Genomic DNA, 25,000 nt, shown 5'->3' with positions numbered 1-25,000 from the left:
TGGGACCCGGCAGCCCCCCATAAGAGCTTTTATGGATGACTTGACAGTGATGACCACATCGGTGCCTGGGTGCAGGTGGCTCCTCCAGGGGCTTGAACGGCTCATCACATGGGCAAAGATGAGCTTCAAGCCAGCAAAGTCCAGGTCTCTGGTCCTAAAGAAAGGTAAAGTGGCCGACCATTTCCGCTTTACAGTTGGAGGGTACTTGATTCCAACGGTGACCGAAAGACCTGTTAAGAGCCTGGGCAAGATCTTTGATAGCTCCCTGAAGGACGCAGTGGCCTTGCAGCAGACAAAGAGCGACCTGACCTCATGGCTCACAGCCATCGACAAATCTGGTCTCCCAGGAAAGTTTAAAGCCTGGATGTACCAACACGGAGTCTTGCCTAGAATACTCTGGCCTCTGTTAATCTACGAGGTACCAATGACAACGGTTGAGGTACTAGAGAAGACCATCAGCCAGTTCCTGAGGAGATGGCTGGGGCTCCCTCGGTCCTTAAGCAGCATTGCTCTTTATGGCCATTCCACCAAGCTGCAGCTCCCTCTCAGGGGACTGTTGGAGGAATTCAAAGTCACCCGCTCCAGAGAGGTAATGATGTACAGAGACTCCGCAGATGTCAAGGTCGCCTCGGCAGGAATCGTTGTTAAGACCGGGAGGAAGTGGCAGGCACAAGAAGCCGTAAGCAGAGCAGAGGCGCGGCTGAGGCACAAAACCTTGTTGGGTACTGTGGCAAGGGGAAGGGCAGGCCTCGGCAGCTTTCCAAAGCCACGTTGGGACCGGGCCCGTGGCAAGGAGAAGCGCCAACTGGTCCAAGAGGAGATCCGTGCAGAGGTGGAGGAAGAACGTTGCTGCCGGATGGTCAGCATGTCCAAACAAGGGGCGTGGACAAGGTGGGAGCATGCAGAACCTCGAAAACTCACCTGGGCAGAGCTCTGGAGAGCTGAACCTCTGCGCACAAAATTCCTCATACAGTCTGTGTACGATGTCCTCCCATGCCCCGCCAACCTGCACATCTGGGGCCTAGCAGACACTCCGGAGTGTAAACTGTGCCAGAGGAGGGGCACCTTGGAGCACATCCTGAGCTGTTGCCCAAAGGCACTAGGGGAGGGGCGGTATCGCTGGCGCCACGACCAAGTTTTAAAAGCCCTGGCGGATTCTATCTGCGCAGCGATACAAAACAGCAAGTCCCAGGCCGCCCCGAAGCAGTCAATCACCTTCATCAGGGCAGGACAGAAGGCAAGCCGCCAGCCCAACTTCTCAGGAGGGCTCCTGGCCACCGCTCGTGACTGGCAGCTCCATGTTGACCTGGGAAGGCAACTCAAGTTCCCGGCCAATATCGCTTCCACGTCACTCCGCCCAGACATGGTGTTAACATCGGAGTCATCCAAGCAAGTGGTGCTACTGGAGCTGACTGTTCCCTGGGAGGAGCGAATTGACGAAGCAAATGAGCGAAAGAGGGCCAAATACGCTGAGCTCACTGTAGAGTGTCGGAGTAACGGCTGGAGAGCCCGCTGTGAACCAGTCGAGATTGGGTGCAGAGGTTTTGCTGGTCACTCACTACAGCGTGTGTTCAGAATCCTTGGCATTAGAGGACTGCAGTCGAGAAAAGCCACCAAGAACATCCTAGAGGCCGCAGAAAAGGCCTCCCGGTGGCTGTGGATCCGTAGGGGGGATCCGTGGTGCGCTACTTGGACACAGGCCGGGGTCTGATCACCCCCGGCTGGGTCGCCCGGGCGAGGGTGTCTGATGATTAAAGACCCGAAACACCCTATGACCCCGGGTTTATCACTGATGACGTGTCCAAGCATCACCGTGAGGTGTATTCAAGTTCTATACATATATATATATACATATATATATATATATACATATATACATATATATATACATATATATATATATGTATATATATATATATATATATATATATATATATATATATATATATATATATATATATATATATATATATATATATATATATATACATACATATATATATACATATATATATATACATACATATATATATACATATATATATATACATATATATATATATATACATATATATATATATATATATATACATATATATATATATATATATATATATACATATATATATATATATATATACATACATATATATATATATACATATATATATATATACACATATATATATATACATATATATATATATATACATATATATATACATACATATATATATATATATACATATATATATATACATACATATATATACATATATATATGTATATATACATACATATATATACATACATACATACATACATACATACATACATACATACATACATACATACATACATACATACATACATACATACATACATACACATACATACATACATACATACATACATACATACATACATATATATATATATATATATATATATATATATATATATATATATATATGTATGAAATACTTGACTTTCAGTGAATTCTAGCTATATATATATATATATATATATATATATATATATATATATATATATATATATATATATATATATATATATATATATATATATTTATTTTATTTACATAGAAAAAAAACCAAACTTGAATCTTAGTGTTCCGTTGGCTATCCATTAGATGGCAGTATTGTCCTGTTTAATTTCTCCGTTCATTGGGCAGGCAAGCTGTTTATATTGTGGGAAAGCGGACGCGAGAACAGGCTGTCCCCACTCAGTCTCAGGTCCGCATTGAGCTGGAGGGGGCGTGGCCTCCAGCTCCGGTTGAATACCGGGAGTTTGTCGGGAGAAAATCTCTGCCGGGAGGTTGACGGGAGAGGCGCTGAATACCGGGATTCTCCCGCTAAAAACGGGAGGGTTGGCAAGTATGCATAGGTTGCCTGTAGGGATTTTTAATGTCCAGCAGATGTCAGTATTTAGTGACACAGTATCGCCACAGTATCAATACAGTTTTGCAATGTGTCGAAACGCTTCATGACGCCTCATCAGCCCATCACTACAGATCGGGCTTCGGACACAGCTTGCAGGTAAGAAATGATTTATTAAAACATAAATCAGACAGGAACAAAGAAAAACGTGCTCATAGCACTTAAGGTACAAAACTAAAGGACTAGCGTGGGAGCTAACAAGCCAAAATAGCCTAGTGTGAAAACTAGCAGCTAAAGAGCAGGAAACAAAAGTTGTCAACTGTTGTGTGAAAACAAACTAGCATGCCAGACCGAGTGAGGCCAGCGCGTAGACTACATAGCCCTCTGATTAGCGCCCAGGTGCGCGTCCCGAACACTAACCAGAGGCAGGTGTGAGCAATCTGCAGTCATGGCAACAGAAACTAACAAAACTCAAGGTGCTGAAAACACATGTGACAAGAAAACATAAACAGAAATATGATCCGGGCAGCGGATCATAACCGAATAGACTGCAAAGACAAGATATTTCATGTTCACACTGAGAAACTTTTGTTTTTTGCAAATAATCATTAACTTAGAATTTAATGGCAGCAACACATTGCAAAAAAAGTTGTCACAGGGCCTTTTTACCAGTGTGTTACATGGCCTTTCCTTTTAACAACACTCAGTAAAGGTTTGGGAACTGAGGAGACACATTTTTGAAGTGGAATTCTTTCCCATTCTTGCTTGATGTACAGCTTAAGTTGTTCAACCTTTGTGGTATTTTAGGCTTTCAATGGGAGACAGGTCTGGACTACAGGCAGGCCAGTCTAGTACCCGCACTCTTTTACTATGAAGCCCCGCTGTTGTAACACGTGGCTCGGCATTGTCTTGCTGAAATAAGCAGGGGCGTCCATGATAACGTTGCTTGGATGGCAACATATGTTGCTCCAAAAGCTGTATGTACCTTTCAGCATTAATGGTGCCTTCACAGATGTGTAAGTTACCCATGTCTTGGCCACTAATACACCCCCATACCATCACACATGCTGACTTTTACACTTTGCGCCTAGAACAATCCGGATGGTTCTTTTCCTCTTTGGTCCGGAGGACACGACGTCCACAGTTTCCAAAAAAAATTTGAAATGTGGACTCGTCAGACCACAGAACACTTTTCCACTTTGCATCAGTCCATCTTAGATGAGCTCGGGCCCAGCGAAGCCGGCGGCGTTTCTGGGTGTTGTTGATAAATGGCTTTGGCTTTGCGTAGTAGAGTTTTAACTTGCACTTACAGATGTAGCGACCGACTGTAGTTACTGACAGTGGTTTTCTGAAGTGTTCCTGAGGTCATGTGGTGATATCCTTTACAGAATCTGATGTCGCTTTTTGATGCAGTACCGCCTGAGGGATCGAAGGTGCGTAATATCATGGCTTACGTGCAGTGATTTCTCCGGATTCTTTGAACCTTTTGATGATATTACGGAGCGTAGATGGTGAAATCGCTAAATTCCTTGCAATAGCTGGTTGAGAAATTTTGTTCTTAAACTGTTCAACAATTTGCTCACGCATTTGTTGACAAAGTGGTGACCCTCGCCCCGTCCTTGTTTGTGAATGACTGAGCATTTCATGGAAGCTGCTTTTATACCCAATCATGGCACCCACCTGTTCCCCAATTATCCTGTTCACCTGTGGGATGTTCCAAATAAGTGTTTGATGAGCATTCCTCAACGTTCTCAGTCTTTTTTGCCACTTGTGCCAGCTTTTTTGAAACATGTTGCAGCCATCAAATTCCAAATGAGCTAATATTTGCAAAAATTAACAAAGTTTTCCAGTGTGAACATGAAATATCTTGTCTTTGCAGTCTATTCAATTGAATATAAGTTGAAAAGAATTTGCAAACCATTGTATTCTTTTTTTATTTACCATTTACACGACGTGACAACTTCACTGCTTTTGGGGTTTTGTAGTTCCAAATGGGGCAAAATTGAAATGATGCTAACTTCACCACCCGGGGGAACCTCACTCCATTCACTACAAGAATCTGAGTGGTAGCTATACACACAATTACACCAATTTACAATTAATTACAACAAACTTTGCTATTTTTCTCAGTTCCACAATCATTAACAAAAAATTAACAATTACAAACCTTTTAACTTTTTCGTTCCAAAGGGGCCAAAATGGAGAGGATGCTATAATGTGCTAACTTCACCAGCCTGGGGAACCTCACTCCATTCACTTTAACAACCTTTTGTTTTATTTCAGTATAGTATATTGCGATATGTACCACAGCCTTTATTGTTACAGAGTAGTATGTTCTAAATTAAAACAATATACATAAAATGGCAGCAATAAGATTATAATACACGTGTCAGAATAATTGTATCTAAGTTATCACAAAACTTTGTGTTGCCGTGAGTTCCTGGCGAAAATCTGTCTTTGATCCTACCAATCAAAAGGCTTGTAAAACTCCACTGTGTAGGACGGGAAGCAACATGAAGGTGTTCTGTGTCTTTCTTCTATTGTAATCCACAGAAAGATATTGTCTTGACCCGAGAACTACAAAGCGAAGAGGAAGCAGGACCCGACTCCCCTCCAGGGACCTTTTCTTTGAACTGTTTTACGACCTTTTCTTTGAACTGTTCTGTAACCAAAGGCGATGGCTGTTTACGACCCCCCTCCCTTAGAAACAGCTGTTGCCATGTAATCAGGGAAAGTCCAAATAAAAGAGGAGGCGTACAATCTTTCGTCAGGAGCGTGGTGAGACTGTACAAAGAGTACAGTCCAGATGTCAAATTAAATTCTGTCTCTGTTTAATTCCTTGCTTCTTGTCTTGTTTAATAGATATCATGAGTCTTTGAACCTGACAAATTACCTTAAAAAAGACAAAAATAGATACTAAATTACAGCACTTTTAAATAAAAATAAAAAGTGTGACAATGTGTGTAAAACCAGAACTGGGGGACTAAAGTGGTACCACGTCAGTGTGTCTTGTCTAGGACATGCGAACAAATGAAGACAGGCCATATGGCTTAAAACAAGATGCTAACAACATTAGCCTCCTTCTGGCCCGACAGGAAGGGAGAGTGAAGGAAGGAAGACAAGCCCGTGTTCCTAATTAAGCATGTGATCTGGTAACGAACTCCAAATCCTTTGATTGGGTCTGTTCTGCTCAAAATGTCTGTTTTCTTTAGAGGGAACAATCCTTGCAAGAAGATCACCGCGACGGAAAAGTGTGAATGTGTACGCTCTTGGATCATTTTCCTCTTTGGAAAAGCATCAAATGGCACCCCCTGATTGGTCAGACTGGCCTCAGATGTTGCCTGTTCAAAATGTTTGTGTGCAGGCTTGATGAGAAGAGACTCCCTGCTGGGAGGATGAAACCAAGTCAGGGATAAAAAGTAAGACCGACTGATTTGTTGAACTCCAGGCTTGTAACGCTGAGATAAAAACTACAATATTTGCCTCTAGAACCTGAACATTAACGAATGCAGATATATATATATATATATATATATATATATATATATATATATATATATATATATATATATATATATATATATATATATATATATATATATATATATATATATATATATTAGGGCTGCAACAACTAATCGATTAAAATCGATTATAAAAATAGTTGCCGATTAATTTAGTCATCAATTCGTTGGATCTATGCTATGCGCATGCGCAGAAGCTTTTTAAAAATAAAAATAAAAATTAATTTTTTTTTTTTTTTTTTTAAATAAACCTTTATTTATAAACTGCAACATGTACAAACAGCTGAGAAACAATAATCAAAATAAGTATGGTGCCAGTATGCTGGGTTTTTTCAATAAAATACTGGAAAAGACAGAAATGTAGTTTGTCTCTTTTATCCGATTATTAATCGATTAATCAAAGTAATAATCGACAGATTAATCAATTATCAAATTAATCGTTAGTTGCAGCCCTGATATATATATATATATATATATATATATATATATATATATATATATATATATATATATATATATATATATATATATATATATATATATATATATATATATATATATAAATATATATATATATATATATATATATATATATATATATATATATATACATATATATATACTCATGATATATATACTCATGATATCTATTAAACAAGACAAGAAGCAAGGAATTAAACAGAGACAGAATTTAATTTGACATCTGGACTGTACTCTTTGTACAGTCTCACCACGCTCCTGACGAAAGATTGTACGCCTCCTCTTTTATTTGGACTTTCCCTGATTACATGGCAACAGCTGTTTTCTAAGGGAGGGGGGTCGTAAACAGCCATCGCCTTTGGTTACAGAACAGTTCAAAGAAAAGGTCGTAAAACAGTTCAAAGAAAAGGTCCCTGGAGGGGACAACTAATCGATTAAATCGATTAAAATCGATTATAAAAATAGTTGCCGATTAATTTAGTCATCGATTCGTTGGATCTATGCTATGCGCATGCGCAGAGGCTTTTTAAAAAAAAATAATATATATATATATATTTTTTTTTTTAAATAAACCTTTATTTATAAACTGCAACATGTACAAACAGCTGAGAAACAATAATCAAAATAAGTATGGTGCCAGTATGCTGGGTTTTTTCAAAAAAATACTGGAAAAGACAGAAATGTAGTTTGTCTCTTTTATCCGATTATTAATCGATTAATCAAAGTAATAATCGACAGATTAATCAATTATCAAATTAATCGTTAGTTGCAGCCCTGATATATATATATATATATATTTATATATATATATATATATATATATATATATATATATATATATATATATATATATATATATATATATATATATATATATATATATATATATATATATACACTAATCGATTAAATCGATTAAAATCGATTATTAAAATAGTTGCCGATTAATTTAGTCATCGATTCGTTGGATCTATGCTATGCGCAGAGTTTTTTTTATTTTTTATTTTTAAAATAATTTTTTAAAATAATTTTTATTTTTTAATAAACCTTTATTTTTAAACTGCAACATTTACAAACAGCCTAGAAACAATAATCAAAATAAGTATGGTGATAGCATGCTGTTTTTTTACTGGATAGGATAGAAATGATTTTGTCTCTTTTATCCGATTAGCAATCGATTAATCGAAGTAATAATCGACAGATTAATCGATTATCAAATTAATCGTTAGTTGCAGCCCTAATATATATATATATATATATATATATATATATATATATATATATATATATATATATATATATATATATATATATATATATATATATATATATATATATATATATATATATATATATATATAAATATAAAAGGGCTATATTTAGTATGTAATCCAGATTGATCACATTTTGTCTGCAGTTAACTTGTAATTAATCGCAAATAGTTAAAAAAAAAAAAATCTTTAATAAGTGTACTTAGGTCATTTTGAAGGTTTTAATATGATTTAACATGGGACTGGACCATTTGTTGGATTCATGCAAATGTTTGTTTATTAAACGTTACGCTTTTTTATAAAGTTGAACACAAAATGGACACAACCCCGTCTTTTACAGACACACACCACTTCTGACACACACTTGTTATTCCTGTTGTATATACGCATTTTACCCCCATTTTTATTTTTATTTTTATTTAAATTGGGGTGTTCTTTTCTACAAATTAGTATGATATTGTAAATGTACGTATTTTTCGAACTATAGGACGCACTTAAAATCTTTTTAATTTGCTCAAAACTCGACAGTGCGCCTTATACCCCGGTTGTGCTTACCGACCTTGAAGCAATTTTATTTGGTACATGGTGAAATGATAAGTGTGACCAGTAGATAATAATAATAATAATAGCCTTTTCTGTCTTGCCACTGGTGAGGGCGGTCGCATCTCTCTCCGCTCCCTCCTTCCCTCCCTGCTTGCTCTCTTTGTTTTTGTCTTGTTTGAACTATTTTGAAGCCTCTTTTCTTGAGCTGTCCTCAAATCTAAACATCAAAATGAATTTGATCAACTGGACTCTCGACGCAATTGACACAGTCTTTTCGACAAGGAAAAGAGGCTCGGGGGAGCCTGGCTGCCCTGATGGAACCATTGCTGCGGGGTACGTGAGAGATTCCTGGAATACTTGGAGAATCATGTGCCTCTCAGTCCTTTCCATCGAGGACGTGGAAGACATCTACCTATTTGGAGCTGTGATCGCAGGGCATTTGCTGATTGGGCTGGGCATTGCTCTGGTGTATCGTCAAATTCGGAAGACGATGGCAGCCACTCAAGGGGCCAACAGGCTGTTCAACGCAATGGAAGGAATGGGTCGTGCTGTGGGATCACAGACTGGAGCGATTGCTGATTTGAATCGCAAGGTAGATTCGATCTTGATGATGTTACAGAAAGAATAAATTGGAATTGTCAGAGCCAGCATATAGAGCAGGAATGTCATTGTTTTGACTGCTCGAAGAAAAAAACAACATCTTAATCTACGATTTGACTCCCTCGAATGGCCTTGAGGAACAGGCTGTTTGAAAACACTCCCCCGAGGACTCCTCAAAGATGGACGCTTTTGACCTTTCCCTTTTCTTCAAAAGCACCTGGGTCGGACTCTTGAACTCTTGAACTCTTGGGGCCGGCCTCGGCCCATAAAGACAATCCAACATCTCACCCAAGTTAATTGGGCATACATGCACGCATATACCCTTCCCCAATCAACGCCTTCACCACTGCTTTATTCCTCCGGGGTTGTGGGGGCTGAGCAGCGCTTAACAGCAGCTGCTGGCCTCCAAGGTCCTGTTGGATGACTTTGTTGCGAGTTTGTTGTGATTAAATGTACCTTGTTTATGTGTGCCATGCTATGTGAGGTTTTTTTCCTCGGACTCAGTCTGGACCATTCCTGAGGGTCCAGCCTCAGACTGATATTTTTTTTACTTCCACCCTCCCCCCAATGTCACCTTTTTCCCACCTTTTTGAGGAGCGCCTAAGTGAGGCTGATCCGTTGGCGGTCCCGTCTTGTCTCCCTGTAACGTATGTCTGCTCTTAGCGGGATTGTGCCGAAAATGTAATTTCAGTTCTTATGTGTCTTGTACATGTAAGAATGGACAATAAAGCTGATTGATTGATTGATTATATTGGTAAAAAACACTTTACATTGAGCAAACAACCTCAAAGTGCTAGTGTATTAAAAAAATAAAAATAAAAAGATAATAAAAATAAAAAATAAAAAAAAATACAACAGCCTAATAGCTAGAACTAGTATGCATATATCTAAAAAAAAATGTGTTTTTTTTTTTTTTTTAAAGAAGGGTTTTTAAGCCTTTTTTAAAAGCATCCACAGTCTGTGGTGCCCTCAGGTGGTTAGGGAGAGCGTTCCACAGACTGGGAGCGGCGGAGCAGAAAGCCCGGCTCTCCCATTGTTCGTAGCTTTGTCCTCGGCGGTTGGAGGAGGTTAGCCTGTCCGGAGCGGAGGTGTCGTGTGGAGGATTTGGGGGTGAGTAGTTCTTTGAGGTAGAGGGGAGGCATTTCCATGGAGGCACTGGTGGGTTAGTAGGGAGACTTTGAGTGGAACAGGAAGCCAGTGAAGGGATTTGAGAATTGGTGTGATATGGTTGTATTTCCGCGCTCTCATCGGGATCCTAGCAGCATGTATTGCATGTACGAGATACATGTAGACTGCAATATGATGGCAGTCACACATAAGAGATACGTGTAGACTGCAATATGATGGCAGTCACACATAAGAGATACGTGTAGACTCCAATATGATGGCAGTCCCACATAAGAGATACGTGTAGACTGCAATATGATGGCAGTCACACATAAGAGATACGTGTAGACTGCAATATGATGGCAGTCACACATAAGAGATACATGTAGACTGCAATATGATGGCAGTCACACATAAGAGATACGTGTAGACTGCAATATGATGGCAGTCACACATAAGAGATACGTGTAGACTGCAATACAATGGCAGTCACACATAAGAGATACGTGTAGACCGCAATATGATGGCAGTCACACATAAGAGATACATGTAGACTGCAATATGATGGCAGTCACACATAAGATATACGTGTAGACCGCAATATGATGGCAGTCACACATAAGAGATACGTGTAGACTGTAATATGATGGCAGTCACACATAAGAGATACGTGTAGACTGCAATATGATGGCAGTCACACATAAGAGATACGTGTAGACTGCAATATGATGGCAGTCCCACATAAGAGATACGTGTAGACCGCAATATGATGGCAGTCACACATAAGAGATACATGTAGACTGCAATATGATGGCAGTCACACATAAGAGATACGTGTAGACTGCAATATGATGGCAGTCACACATACGAGATACGTGTAGACTGCAATATGATGGCAGTCACACATAAGATATACGTGTAAACCGCAATATGATGGCAGTCCCACATAAGAGATACGTGTAGACCGCAATATGATGGCAGTCACACATAAGAGATACGTGTAGACTGCAATATGATGGCAGTCACACATAAGAGATACGTGTAGACTCCAATATGATGGCAGTCCCACATAAGAGATACGTGTAGACTGCAATATGATGGCAGTCACACATAAGAGATACGTGTAGACTGCAATATGATGGCAGTCACACATAAGAGATACATGTAGACTGCAATATGATGGCAGTCACACATAAGAGATACGTGTAGACTGCAATATGATGGCAGTCACACATAAGAGATACGTGTAGACTGCAATACAATGGCAGTCACACATAAGAGATACGTGTAGACCGCAATATGATGGCAGTCACACATAAGAGATACATGTAGACTGCAATATGATGGCAGTCACACATAAGATATACGTGTAGACCGCAATATGATGGCAGTCACACATAAGAGATACGTGTAGACTGTAATATGATGGCAGTCACACATAAGAGATACGTGTAGACTGCAATATGATGGCAGTCACACATAAGAGATACGTGTAGACTGCAATATGATGGCAGTCCCACATAAGAGATACGTGTAGACCGCAATATGATGGCAGTCACACATAAGAGATACATGTAGACTGCAATATGATGGCAGTCACACATAAGAGATACGTGTAGACTGCAATATGATGGCAGTCACACATACGAGATACGTGTAGACTGCAATATGATGGCAGTCACACATAAGATATACGTGTAAACCGCAATATGATGGCAGTCCCACATAAGAGATACGTGTAGACCGCAATATGATGGCAGTCACACATAAGAGATACGTGTAGACTGCAATATGATGGCAGTCACACATAAGAGATACGTGTAGACTCCAATATGATGGCAGTCCCACATAAGAGATACGTGTAGACTGCAATATGATGGCAGTCACACATAAGAGATACGTGTAGACTGCAATATGATGGCAGTCACACATAAGAGATACATGTAGACTGCAATATGATGGCAGTCACACATAAGAGATACGTGTAGACTGCAATATGATGGCAGTCACACATAAGAGATACGTGTAGACTGCAATACAATGGCAGTCACACATAAGAGATACGTGTAGACCGCAATATGATGGCAGTCACACATAAGAGATACATGTAGACTGCAATATGATGGCAGTCACACATAAGATATACGTGTAGACCGCAATATGATGGCAGTCACACATAAGAGATACGTGTAGACTGTAATATGATGGCAGTCACACATAAGAGATACGTGTAGACTGCAATATGATGGCAGTCACACATAAGAGATACGTGTAGACTGCAATATGATGGCAGTCACACAAGAGATACGTGTAGACTGCAATATGATGGCAGTCACACATAAGAGATACGTGTAGACTGCAATATGATGGCAGTCACACATAAGAGATACGTGTAGACTGCAATATGATGGCAGTCCCACATAAGAGATACGTGTAGACCGCAATATGATGGCAGTCACACATAAGAGATACATGTAGACTGCAATATGATAGCAGTCACACATAAGAGATACGTGTAGACTTCAATATGATGGCAGTCACACATACGAGATACGTGTAGACTGCAATATGATGGCAGTCACACATAAGATATACGTGTAAACCGCAATATGATGGCAGTCCCACATAAGAGATACGTGTAGACCGCAATATGATGGCAGTCACACATAAGAGATACGTGTAGACCGCAATATGATGGCAGTCACACATAAGAGATACGTGTAGACCGCAATATGATGGCAGTCACACATAAGAGATACGTGTAGACTGCAATATGACTCAAGTAAACACCAACATTTTATATGTTCCATTGAAAATATAGAACATTACACACGGCGCTCAAAAATCTATGAAAATGTTTTAGTAGGACTTTGGTAAGCTATGAAGCCACACCGCTTGATGGATTGTACTGTGCTTCAACATAGTGTGTATATAAGGTAAGACATATTATCTGGCGTTTTGTTTCGCAATGTTATGCAACTTTTCTTACCTTCTGGTACCTGCTGATCTGTATTTGGGATCTGCATAAGCGGTGAAAATTTGCGCGCGTGCGCCTTTGTAGTCTTTTTCTCTATCTTCTTGTTATGGGACATTCATCCTCCGTTGTTGCCATTTCTAATATAAAATAGTGTAAAGTTCTTACCTACACTACCGTTCAAAAGTTCGGGGTCACATTGAAATGTCCTTATTTTTGAAGGAAAAGCACTGTACTTTTCAATGAAGATAACTTTAAACTAGTCTTAACTTTAAAGAAATACACTCTATACATTGCTAATGTGGTAAATGACTATTCTAGCTGCAAATGTCTGGTTTTTGGTGCAATATCTACATAGGTGTATAGAGGCCCATTTCCAGCAACTATCACTCCAGTGTTCTAATGGTACAATGTGTTTGCTCGTTGGCTCAGAAGGCTAATTGATGATTAGAAAACCCTTGTGCAATCATGTTCACACATCTGAAAACGGTTTAGCTCGTTACAGAAGCTACAAAACTGACCTTCCTTTGAGCAGATTGAGTTTCTGGAGCATCACATTTGTGGGGTCAATTAAACGCTCAAAATGGCCAGAAAAAGAGAACTTTCATCTGAAACTCAACAGTCTATTCTTGTTCTTAGAAATGAAGGCTATTCCACAAAATTGTTTGGGAGACCCCAAACTTTTGAACGGTAGTGTATATCTGTCAGTAAACTCGCCATGAAAGCGCTAAAACATACCGGTGTAGTGAGTTTACATTATTCACCCAAGGAACTTTAGTTATTAGAGGTACGGTTTTTCACGGGTCACATTTCCGGTGGGTGAGGAGACGCTGCTCCGTTATTGATGGAAGTAAAGTCTGAATGTCATTAAAACAGTTAGCGCCATCTTTTGCCACTTCTTCCACTCCCGCCCTTGCACGCTACACCGCTACAACAAAGATGACGGGGAGAAGACGCCGTGGAAGGTGAGCCACGTGAATAAGACCGCCCACAAAACGGCGCATCCTTAAGAGACTGTCAGAAAGCGACTTGAAGATGATGTCATCTATGCAACATTTTCACCAAAGAACCACCATTGCATGTTATTATGTAGACCACAAGGAAGTCTTTTACATGTAGAACTAAAAAGTGAGCCCTATGGTCCGGAAAATACGGTGCACATAATCCTATTAGATTCCTTAATGACTTGAATGATGGAAGAAAGCAACAGCATTCTAAAGATATGAAGGATTTGTTTAGGAAAGAACACAACAACTAACTAAACAAACCAGTTTGTCAGCATCTGGTCAAACACACAACCGGTTTCTCCCCCGTTTGCCTTCAGATGAGAGCACCCACATCTGTCCTCTTTTTATCATGTATACGTGCATGGCACTACTGGCCGTGTAGGATTAGGACGTGTATGTGTGTGTGTGTGTGTGTGTGTGTGTGTGTGTGTGTGTGTGTGTGTGTGTGTGTGTGTGTGTTGCATGCATTCCTTTATTCTAATACCCTCCATGTAATTACTACATCACCGGGGAAAGGGGGCTGGGGGCTGGGGGGAACATAATCCAAGCATGCTTGTTCTATTTGCTAATGGCCAAACCCTGCCATGACATGGCATTGTGTGTGTGTGTGTGTGTGTGTGTGTGTTGTTGTATTTCTACCCTTCTTGAGACATGAAGGAAAAGTATCTTCCATATGAGGAGGTGTGAACAAGCGATGACATAAATCAATAACATTGCATCTAATAGACAATGTCTCATTTGTGGTGACATCTATCAAAATGAGGGTGGTCCCAAAAAGGAGGGAGTTTTCAAATTGACCGAGTGTCGCTTTTAAAAGTGCTCCCCCTCTGGTCAACATATGAAATAACAAGTGTGTGTGAAAAATTTGAAGTGCTCCCCCTCTGGCCAACACAACAAGTGTGTGTAAGACATTGAAATGCGCCCCCTTTGGCCACAATTTATTAAAAAAAATACAATAAATATGTATATAGAGACATACTGTAATAACTTGAAGTCAATAATGAAGATTAAAAACCAATTACAAACAAAACATTAACTAAAAGCAGTCTTTTTCTCACAATGTGTCGACTTTTTTCTTATAAAATTGGGAACAATTTCTCCTATTCTTTCCGTTTTCGTAATATTGCAATATTTTCTCGTAAAATTATTACTTTTTTATGTAAAATGTTTACTTTTTAATGCAAAATGGTCACATTTGTCATATAAAATCCTGACTTTTATCACAATATTGCCCTTTTTTTTTCTTGTAAAATAGTGACATAATTTTTCCAAGTAAAATTTTGATTATCATTATAATATTGTCAACATTTTAAAGTTTTCTTATAAAATTGTGGCTTTTGTCGAGTACAATTAAGACTCTTTTCAAAAAAATTTCAAAATGTTAAGCTTTTCTTGTAAAATTCCGACTATTATTGCGTAAAATTCCAATATTATCATAATATTGCACAAATGTTCAGTTTTTCTTGTACAATTTGGACTTGCGTTGAGTAAAATGACGACTTTTATTATAATACTGCCAACATTCTACGTTTTTCTTGTGAAATTGTGACCTTTTTCTTGTGAAATTTTTTTTTTTGAGGGATTTTTCAAATTGACTGTGTTTTCGCTTTTAAAAGTGCTCCCCCTCTGGTCAACATATGAAATAAGTGTGTGTAAACGATTTGAAGTGCTCCCCCTCTGGCCAACATATGTAATAACAAGTGTGTGTAAGACATAGAAATTCGCCCCCTTTGGCCACGATTTATAAAAGTATAAAAAATAAATATGTATATAGACATACTGTAATAACTTGAAGTAAATAATGAAGATTAAAAAACAATTACAAACAAAACATTCAAATAATAAAAAAATAACTAAAAGCAGTCTTTTTCTCACAATGTGTCAACGTTTTTCTTATAAAATTGGGAACAATTTCTCATATTCTTTCTGTCTCAGTAACATTGCAACATTTTCTCGTAAAATTATTACTTTTTTATGTAAAATTATTACTTTTTAATGCAAAATGGTGACATTTGTCATATAAAATCCTGACTTGTATCACAATATTGCCAATTTATTTTGTTGTTCTTGTAAAATACTGACTTTTTGAGTAAAATTATGACTTTTGTCATAATTTTGTTGAGTAAAAATCCAATTATTATTCTAATATTGCCCCCAAAAAATTATTTTCTTATAAAATTGTGACTTTTGTCGAGTAAAATTACGACTCTTTTCATTACATTTTCAAAATGTTAAGCTTTTCTTGTAAAATTGCGACTATTATTGCGTAAAATTCCAATATTATCATAATATTGCACAAATGTTCAGTTTTTCTTGTACAATTTGGACTTGCGTTGACTAAAATGACGACTTTTATTATAATACTGCCAAAATTCTACGTTTTTCTGGTGAAATTGTGACCTTTTTCTTGTGAAATTCCCACTCATTTTTCAATACAAGTGTGTGTGTGTGTGTGTGTGTGTGTGTGTGTGTGTGTGTGTGTGTGTGTGTGCGTGAAATGACAAGACCGGATGGACCGGTCCAACAACACGTCTCTTCATCCTTGTCTCAACAAAAAGCAGCTTTTATTTTGCACGGAGCGCGTTCATCCTTGGCGTCCGTCACCGTGCTGCGTATTACTGTGCAGGTGGAAGTCAGACAGGGACGTGTTTGCACCGCTAACACCGACACTCGCACGGCTTTTGCTTCACCTTTCGCCATCAAGCGTGTCCGCGTCGAAAGGTGAAGCAACTTCAAATCTTAGTCAGAGTGATCTCACGCCAGGAAACGCAACACTAAACACATAACAGCAGCGAATTTCGGGGTGATGTTACATAGCAGCAGTTGACCTCCAGGGCCCCAACTCCCCCCACCCTCTGTTGCGAGTTGTCGTGATTAAATGTAACATATTTATGTGTGCATGGCATGGAGGTTTTTCCCCACTCCAGACTAGACCCCCTTCAAAGCCCAGTCTAGATTGTATTTTTTTACTCATCTTCTTCCCCAGCGTTTTACCTTTTTCCCACCTTTTACGGGGCGCCTTGTGGCGACCCATCAGCGCTCCTGTTCTGTAACCCTGTACACTGTTTGTTTGTCTCATCTTGAACGGGTTTGTGCTGAAAACAGTTTTGTTGTACTTGTTGCAATGACAATAAAGACCTATCCTATCCTATCCTATCCTAAAACTCCAAATAATCCACAAAGTCGTTGATCTTGTCAGTTACTGATCATAACCACCACCTTGCACAATGAAAATAAATAAGAGACTTGAAATAATACACAAAATCAAAGCCAACGGAACAGTAGCTCACACAATTTAAACATGTGATATAATCAGTGTGACACCATTTCTCGTCAGTTATTGGTCATAACTACCACCTTACAATATAGAAATAAATAGAGAGACTAGGATTAATCCACAAAGTCAAAGCCCACAGTACACTCGCTCACATGCCCGCACACAGATTACACAGGTGACATAATCAGAGTGATCAATTCTCTCGTCGGTTGTTGATCATAACTGCCACCTTGCATATTAGAAATAAATAGACTTGAAATAATCCTCAAAGTCAAAACCCACAGTACACTCGCTCACATGCCCGCACACAGATAACACATGTGACATAATCAGAGTGATCAATTATCTCGTCAGTTGTTGATCATAACTGCCACCTTGCATATTAGAACTAAATAGACTTGAAATAATCCTCAAAGTCAAAACCCACAGTACACTCGCTCACATGCCCGCACACAGATTACACATATGACATAATCAGAGTGATCAATTCTCTCGTCAGTTGTTGATCATAACTGCCACCTTGCATATTAGCAATAAAGAGACTTGAAATAATCCTCAGAGTCCACAGTACACTCGCTCACATGCCCGCACACAGATTACACACGTGACATAATCAAGAGTGATCAATTCTCTCGTCAGTTGTTGATCATAACTGCCACCTTGCATATTAGAAATAAAGAGACTTGAAATAATCCACAGTCAAAGCCCACAGATTGGTAGCTGACGCACAAGCAGATGCCCGCAAGCAATTCAAACACGTAACGTAAAGGAAACGGCTTGTAAAACTCCACTGTGTAGGATGGGAAGCGACATGAAGGTGTCGGTTTCTTCGATGTATTGTAATCCACAGGAAGATTTTGTCTTGACCCGAGATCTACAAAGCGGAGAGGAGGCAGGGCCTGACCCCCCTCCAGGCACCTTTTCTTTGAACTGTTTTGTAACCAAAGGCAGCGGCTGTTTACGACCCCCTTCCTTTAGAAACAGCTGTTGCCATGTAATCAGGGAAAGTCCAAATAAAAGAGGAGGCGTACAATCTTTCGTCAGAGCGTGGGACGACACTGTGCAAGGGTACAGTGTCTACGCGTTTCTCCTCAATTGAGCTGAATTGAATTTTGTCTCTGTTTAATTCCTTGCTTCTTGTCTTGTTTAATAGATGTCATCAGTGTTTGAACCTGAGAGAAACATGGCAGCGTTGGATTTTACGTGCATCGGTGCCCTGTAGGGCATCCCGGGTATAAACTGAATATTTGTACGAGCACAAAGTAACCCCAAAGGGGATTCTCTGAACAGTTTCGGGGATTAAGAGTCATTCTGTGCCGCAGATGAATTAATTCAGGAGTGTCCAAACTACGTCACAAGTTTAAATAGGAATCTGGCAGGGGGGCCTCCAACTTCATTTCAAATATCTGACTGCAAATTTGACACTATTTTGTGGACATTGTGAGTAATTCAGGTAAATGACCATGAATTGAACATTGAAGTGTGCACAGCACAGCATTTTTTGTATACGACCCAATCCAAACAACATTTCCCATCTATGGCTGAATTAAACTAAGACAGAAAGCCAACACACCTGGTCACACATAACACAACCTGCCCACTGAACTTTAGGGATCTAATAAAAAATGTCCAAGTACAACACATTATTCAAAATGACAACCATTTAAGGATACAAACATTTTTTAGTTTTCTTTGTTTAAAAATAGAACAAGTACATTCTGAAAACGAACAAATCATAATGTTGTTGTTTTTTTCATAGTATTCTATCTTTATTTGTCGTTATTTGTACTTTCCGAAGAAATTATGTGATAATGTGGTGTTCATTTTCAATCTATCAAGATACATTTTTTTTTATCAAAGTCAAATTACAGGATGTTATTTATGTAGTTTTCTCATTTTCCTCGACTGGTGCACTAACATGGTTTATTTTAAATTTGTATTTTACATATGTAGCATAATCTACAAGGATACAAAACATTTTGTTTTCTTTGTTTAAAAATAGAACAAGCACATTCTGAAAATGAACAAATCATAATGTTGTTGTTTTTTATTTTATAGTATTCTATCTGTATTTGTCGTTATTTATACTTTCTGAATAAATTATGTGATAATGGGGTGTTCATTTTCAATCTATTAAGATAAAAAAATATATATCAAAGTCAAATTACAAGATGTTACTTATGTAGTTTGCTTATTTTCCTCGACTGGTGCACTAACATGTGGTTTATTTATTTTTATTTTTTAATGTAGCATAATCTACAAGGATACAAAAAATTTTAGTTTTCTTTGTTTACAAATAGAACACACACATTCTGAAAATGAACAAATCATAATGTCGTTTTTTAAAAATATTATTCTATCTTTATTTGTTGTTATTTGTACTTTCTGAATAAATTATGTGATAATGTGGTGTTCATTTTCAATCTATCAAGATAAAACAATTATATCAAAGTCAAATTACAGGATGTTATTTATGTAGTTTTCTCATTTTCCTCGACTGGTGCACTAACATGGTTTATTTTTTAATTATTTTTTTTTACATATGTAGCATAATCTACAAGGATACAAAACATTTTTGTTTTCTTTGTTTAAAAATAGAACAAGCACATTCTGAAAATGAACAAATCATAAAGTTTTTTTTTCTATAGTATTCTATCTTTATTTGTCGTTATTTATACTTTCTGAATAAATTATGTGATAATGGGGTGTTCATTTTCAATCTATTAAGATAAAAAAAATGATATCAAAGTCAAATTACTGGATGTTATTTATGTAGTTTTCTCATTTTCCTCGACTGGTGCACTAGCATGTGGTTTATTTATTTTTATTTTTTAATGTAGCATAATCTACAAGGATACAAACATTTTTAGTTTTCTTTGTTTAAAAATAGAACACACACATTCTGAAAATGAACAAATCATAATGTCGTTGTTTTTTTTAATATTATTCTATCTTTATTTGTCATTATTTGTACTTTCTGAATAAATTATGTGATAATGTGGTGTTCATTTTCAATCTATCAAGATAAAACAATTATATCAAAGTCAAATTACTGGATGTTATTTATGTAGTTTTCTCATTTTCCTCGACTGGTGCACTAACATGGTTTATTTTTTAATTTTTTTTTTACATATGTAGCATAATCTACAAGGATACAAAACATTTTAGTTTTCTTTGTTTACAAATAGAACACGCACATTCTGAAAATGAACAAATCATAATGTTGTTGTTTTTTATTTTATAGTATTCTATCTGTATTTGTCGTTATTTATACTTTCTGAATAAATTATGTGATAATGGGGTGTTCATTTTCAATCTATTAAGATAAAAAAATATATATCAAAGTCAAATTACAAGATGTTACTTATGTAGTTTGCTTATTTTCCTCGACTGGTGCACTAACATGTGGTTTATTTATTTTTATTTTTACATATGTAGCATAATCTACAAGGATACAAAATGTTTTAGTTTTCTTTGTTTAAAAATAGAACACACACATTCTGAAAATGAACAAATCATAATGTCGTTGTTTTTTAAAAATATTATTCTATCTTTATTTGTCGTTATTTGTACTTTCTGAATAAATTATGTGATAATGTGGTGTTAATTTTCAAACTATCAAGATAAAAAAATTATATCAAAGTCAAATTACAGGATTTTATTTATGTAGTTTTCTCATTTTCCTCGACTGGTGCACTAACATGGTTTATTTTTTATTTTATTTTTTTACATATGTAGCATAATCTACAAGGATACAAAATGTTTTAGTTTTCTTTGTTTAAAAATAGAACACGCACGTTCTGAAAATGAACAAATCATAATGTCGTTGTTTTTTTTAATATTATTCTATCTTTATTTGTCGTTATTTGTACTTTCTGAATAAATTATGTGATAATGTGGTGTTCATTTTCAATCTATCAAGATAAAAAAATTATATCAAAGTCAAATTACACGATTTTATTTATGTAGTTTTCTCATTTTCCTCGACTGGTGCACTAACATGGTTTTTTTTTTTTTTTTTTTTTTTTTTACATATGTAGCATAATCTACAAGGATACAAAACATTTTTGTTTTCTTTGTTTAAAAATTGAACAAGCACATTCTGAAAATGAACAAATCATAAAGTTTTTTTATTTTTTATAGTATTCTATCTTTATTTGTCGTTAGTTGTACTTTCTGAATAAATTATGTGATAATGTGGTGTTAATTTTCAATCTATCAAGATAAAAAAAAATGATATCAAAGCCAAATTACTGGATGTTATTTATGTAGTTTTCTCATTTTCCTCGACTGGTGCACTAGCATGTGGTTTATTTATTTTTTATTTTACATATGTAGCATAATCTACAAGGATACAAAAAATTTTAGTTTTCTTTGTTTAAAAATAGAACACGCACATTCTGAAAATGAACAAATCATAATGTCGTTGTTTTTTTTAATATTATTCTATCTTTATTTGTCATTATTTGTACTTTCTGAATAAATTATGTGATAATGTGGTGTTAATTTTCAATCTATCAAGATAAAAAAAATTATATCAAAAGTCAAATTACAGGATTTTATTTATGTAGTTTTCTCATTTTCCTCGACTGGTGCACTAACATGGTTTATTTTTTAATTTTTTTTTTTTACATATGTAGCATAATCTACAAGGATACAAAACATTTTTGTTTTCTTTGTTTAAAAATTGAACAAGTACATTCTGAAAATGAACAAATCATAAATTTTTTTTTTTTTAATAGTATTCTATCTTTATTTGTCGTTATTTATACTTTCTGAATAAATTGTGTGATAATGTGGTGTTGATTTTCAATCCATCAAGATAAAAAAAATGATATCAAAGTCAAATTACTGGATGTTATTTATGTAGTTTTCTCATTTTCCTCGACTGGTGCACTAGCATGTGTTTATTTATCCATCCATCCATTTTTTACCGCTTGTCCCGTTCGGGGTCGCAGGGGTGCTGGAGCCTAAAGGGACTTCCGTGTGTGCGCGCAAGTGTTCAACTTTTTTTTTTATTTTTTAAAGTGTTTGTTAAAGTTAAGGATTTTTGTGATTTCTGATCATTGGTGAGCGCACCAAAGGGACTTACGTGTGTGCGCGCGTGTACAGCACAGTTCAGCTTTTTTTTTCTTTCTTTTTTTAAACTGTTTGTTAAAGTTAAGGATTTTTGTGATTTCTGATTGTTTGTGAGCGCACCAAAGGGACTTACGTGTGTGCGCGCGTGTACAGCACAGTTCAGCTTTTTTTTCTCTTTTTTTAAAGTGTTTGTTAAAGTTAAGGATTTTTGTGATTTCTGATTGTTTGTGAGCGCACCAAAGGGACTTCTGTGTTGTTGCTTTCGCTTGTTAATAAAGAGAGATTTATCTCAACATAGTGCGATCATTAGTGCACAATATGTATTATTTATTACTATATTTTTTGTTTTTCATTCATGAATGTAAAAACCTGCACTGCAACCATACCATTCCCCCATCGTGGGACGATTAAAAGTCTATCGATTGAGCGATTGATCGGTCTCATTCACCGCCTCCTTGTTTTTGTTTGTTTGATCTCATTTATTTATTTATTTTTACATATGTAGCATAATCTGCAAAGATACAAAAAACTGCTATTGCGACATCTAGTGGACACATTTAGAACAGCAGTTTCTTTCATTCCAAAATTTTGGCTCATTTTATACTCGGCAAACTCATCCCGCGGGCCGGGTAAAACCTGTTCGCGGGCCGTACGTTTGACAACCCTGGTGTACGTATTTGATGGCAGGATGGCTTTCAGCTTGTTCGCCTCAGGAAGTGGCCACAGCGCCCCCTACAGTAGCAAAAGTGGACGCACTGCGGTCGATAAGTGACGCAATGTCCAGTCTGACCATGCAGCGTTTGTTGGCTAAACACCCGCCTCACCTACATGACTCCCGTCCCAAACACAGGAATAACAAGGAGGTCAATATTTAGGTTGCCATGTGCACGACGGGGTGGAAAGAACCTTCTAGAAAGCGAAAGACTTACGGTAAGATCACCTGCTCTGATTGCACCCAAACATTCTTCTCACATTTCAGTCTCTCTGCAGGCCTTTTCTTTTTTTCCCCCTGCACTTAAAACGGACCTTCGCTCAAAGCACCTTTTGTGGACTAAGCCAACCTTCACGTCACATGACACAGGCGGCGTGGCGGCAGCTGTGTCAAAGCTCCAGCTTACTGAGGAATTTCATGTCCGCCTCCAAACAACACAGCAAAAGCCCCGCCCCCCCCGCCCTAATCTGAGTATGACATACATGAAATTATTTTGGGATTGAGGCTCAGTAAGAATCTATCTGGGCCATTTTACATCAGGGTATTTCTGGCCGGGGACTTATTTCGCTTTTTAAAACAAGGACTTTTCATACAAAACCCAAAAGCAGTGAAGTTGTCACATTGTGTAAATGGTAAATAAAAAGAGAATACAACAAATCCTTTTCAACTTATATTCAATTGAATAGACTGCAAAGATAAGTTACTTAATATTCAAACTATTTTTTTTTGTTGCAAATATTAGCTCATTTGGAATTGGATGTCTGCGAGATGTTTTAAAAAAAAAAGCTGGCACAAGTGGCAAAAAAGACTGAGAAAGTTGAGGAACGCTCATCCAACACTTATTTGGAACATCCCACATTTGAACAGGGTAATTGGGAACAGGTGGGTGCCATGATTGGGTATAAAGGCAGATTCCTTGGAATGCTCAGTCGTTCGCAAACAAGGACGGGGGCGAGGGTCACCACTTTGTCAACAAATGCCTGAGCAAATTGTTAAAGAACAACATTTCTCAACCAGCTATTGCAAGGAATTCAAGGATTTCACCATTTACGGTCTGTAGTATCATCGAAAAGTTCAGAGAATCTGGAGGAATCACTGCACGTAAGCTACTGCATCAAAAAGTGACATCAGTGTGTAAAGGATATCACCACATGGGCTCAGGAACACTTCAGAAAACCACTGTCAGTAGATGCAGTTCAGTGTTTCCCATAAACTGCCAAGATACCTGTGGCGGTGGGGGTGTGGCTATGGGCGTGGTCACCATGACATCATCGAGTAATTTGCATAATTTACTACAATGATTTGATTTTCTCTAAAAAGGCTCAAAAAATGTTTACTTACTAATTAATAATAACAGTTTTGTTTTAAACGTCCATCCATCCATTTTACAATATAATTACAACACTTTATGTACATATTTATATACAGATTTGAACAATAAGTTATTCACTGAAATATATGTATTAATTGTGGTTCTTACAAAAAATATATATCTTATAAAATATAAAAGCTAAAATGTCTCTTAA

The 25,000-nt window shown here is 37.2% G+C and overlaps 1 protein-coding gene and 1 pseudogene across 5 annotated transcripts in view; one reads left to right on the top strand and one right to left on the bottom strand.

The window, feature by feature from the left end:
- LOC133652934 (uncharacterized) overlaps positions 1-1,748 on the top strand; it is a 3,311-nt pseudogene extending 1,563 nt beyond the window's left edge.
- src (v-src avian sarcoma (Schmidt-Ruppin A-2) viral oncogene homolog) overlaps positions 1-25,000 on the bottom strand; it is a 119,724-nt gene that overhangs the window by 61,511 nt on the left and 33,213 nt on the right. The window lies entirely within an intron of this gene.

This window comes from Entelurus aequoreus, linkage group LG07 (genome assembly GCF_033978785.1).
Source record: "Entelurus aequoreus isolate RoL-2023_Sb linkage group LG07, RoL_Eaeq_v1.1, whole genome shotgun sequence".
Lineage (NCBI taxonomy): Eukaryota > Metazoa > Chordata > Actinopteri > Syngnathiformes > Syngnathidae > Entelurus > Entelurus aequoreus.
The sequence above is the reverse complement of the archived record's forward strand: the minus strand, read 5'-3'. Positions and strand labels throughout refer to the sequence as shown.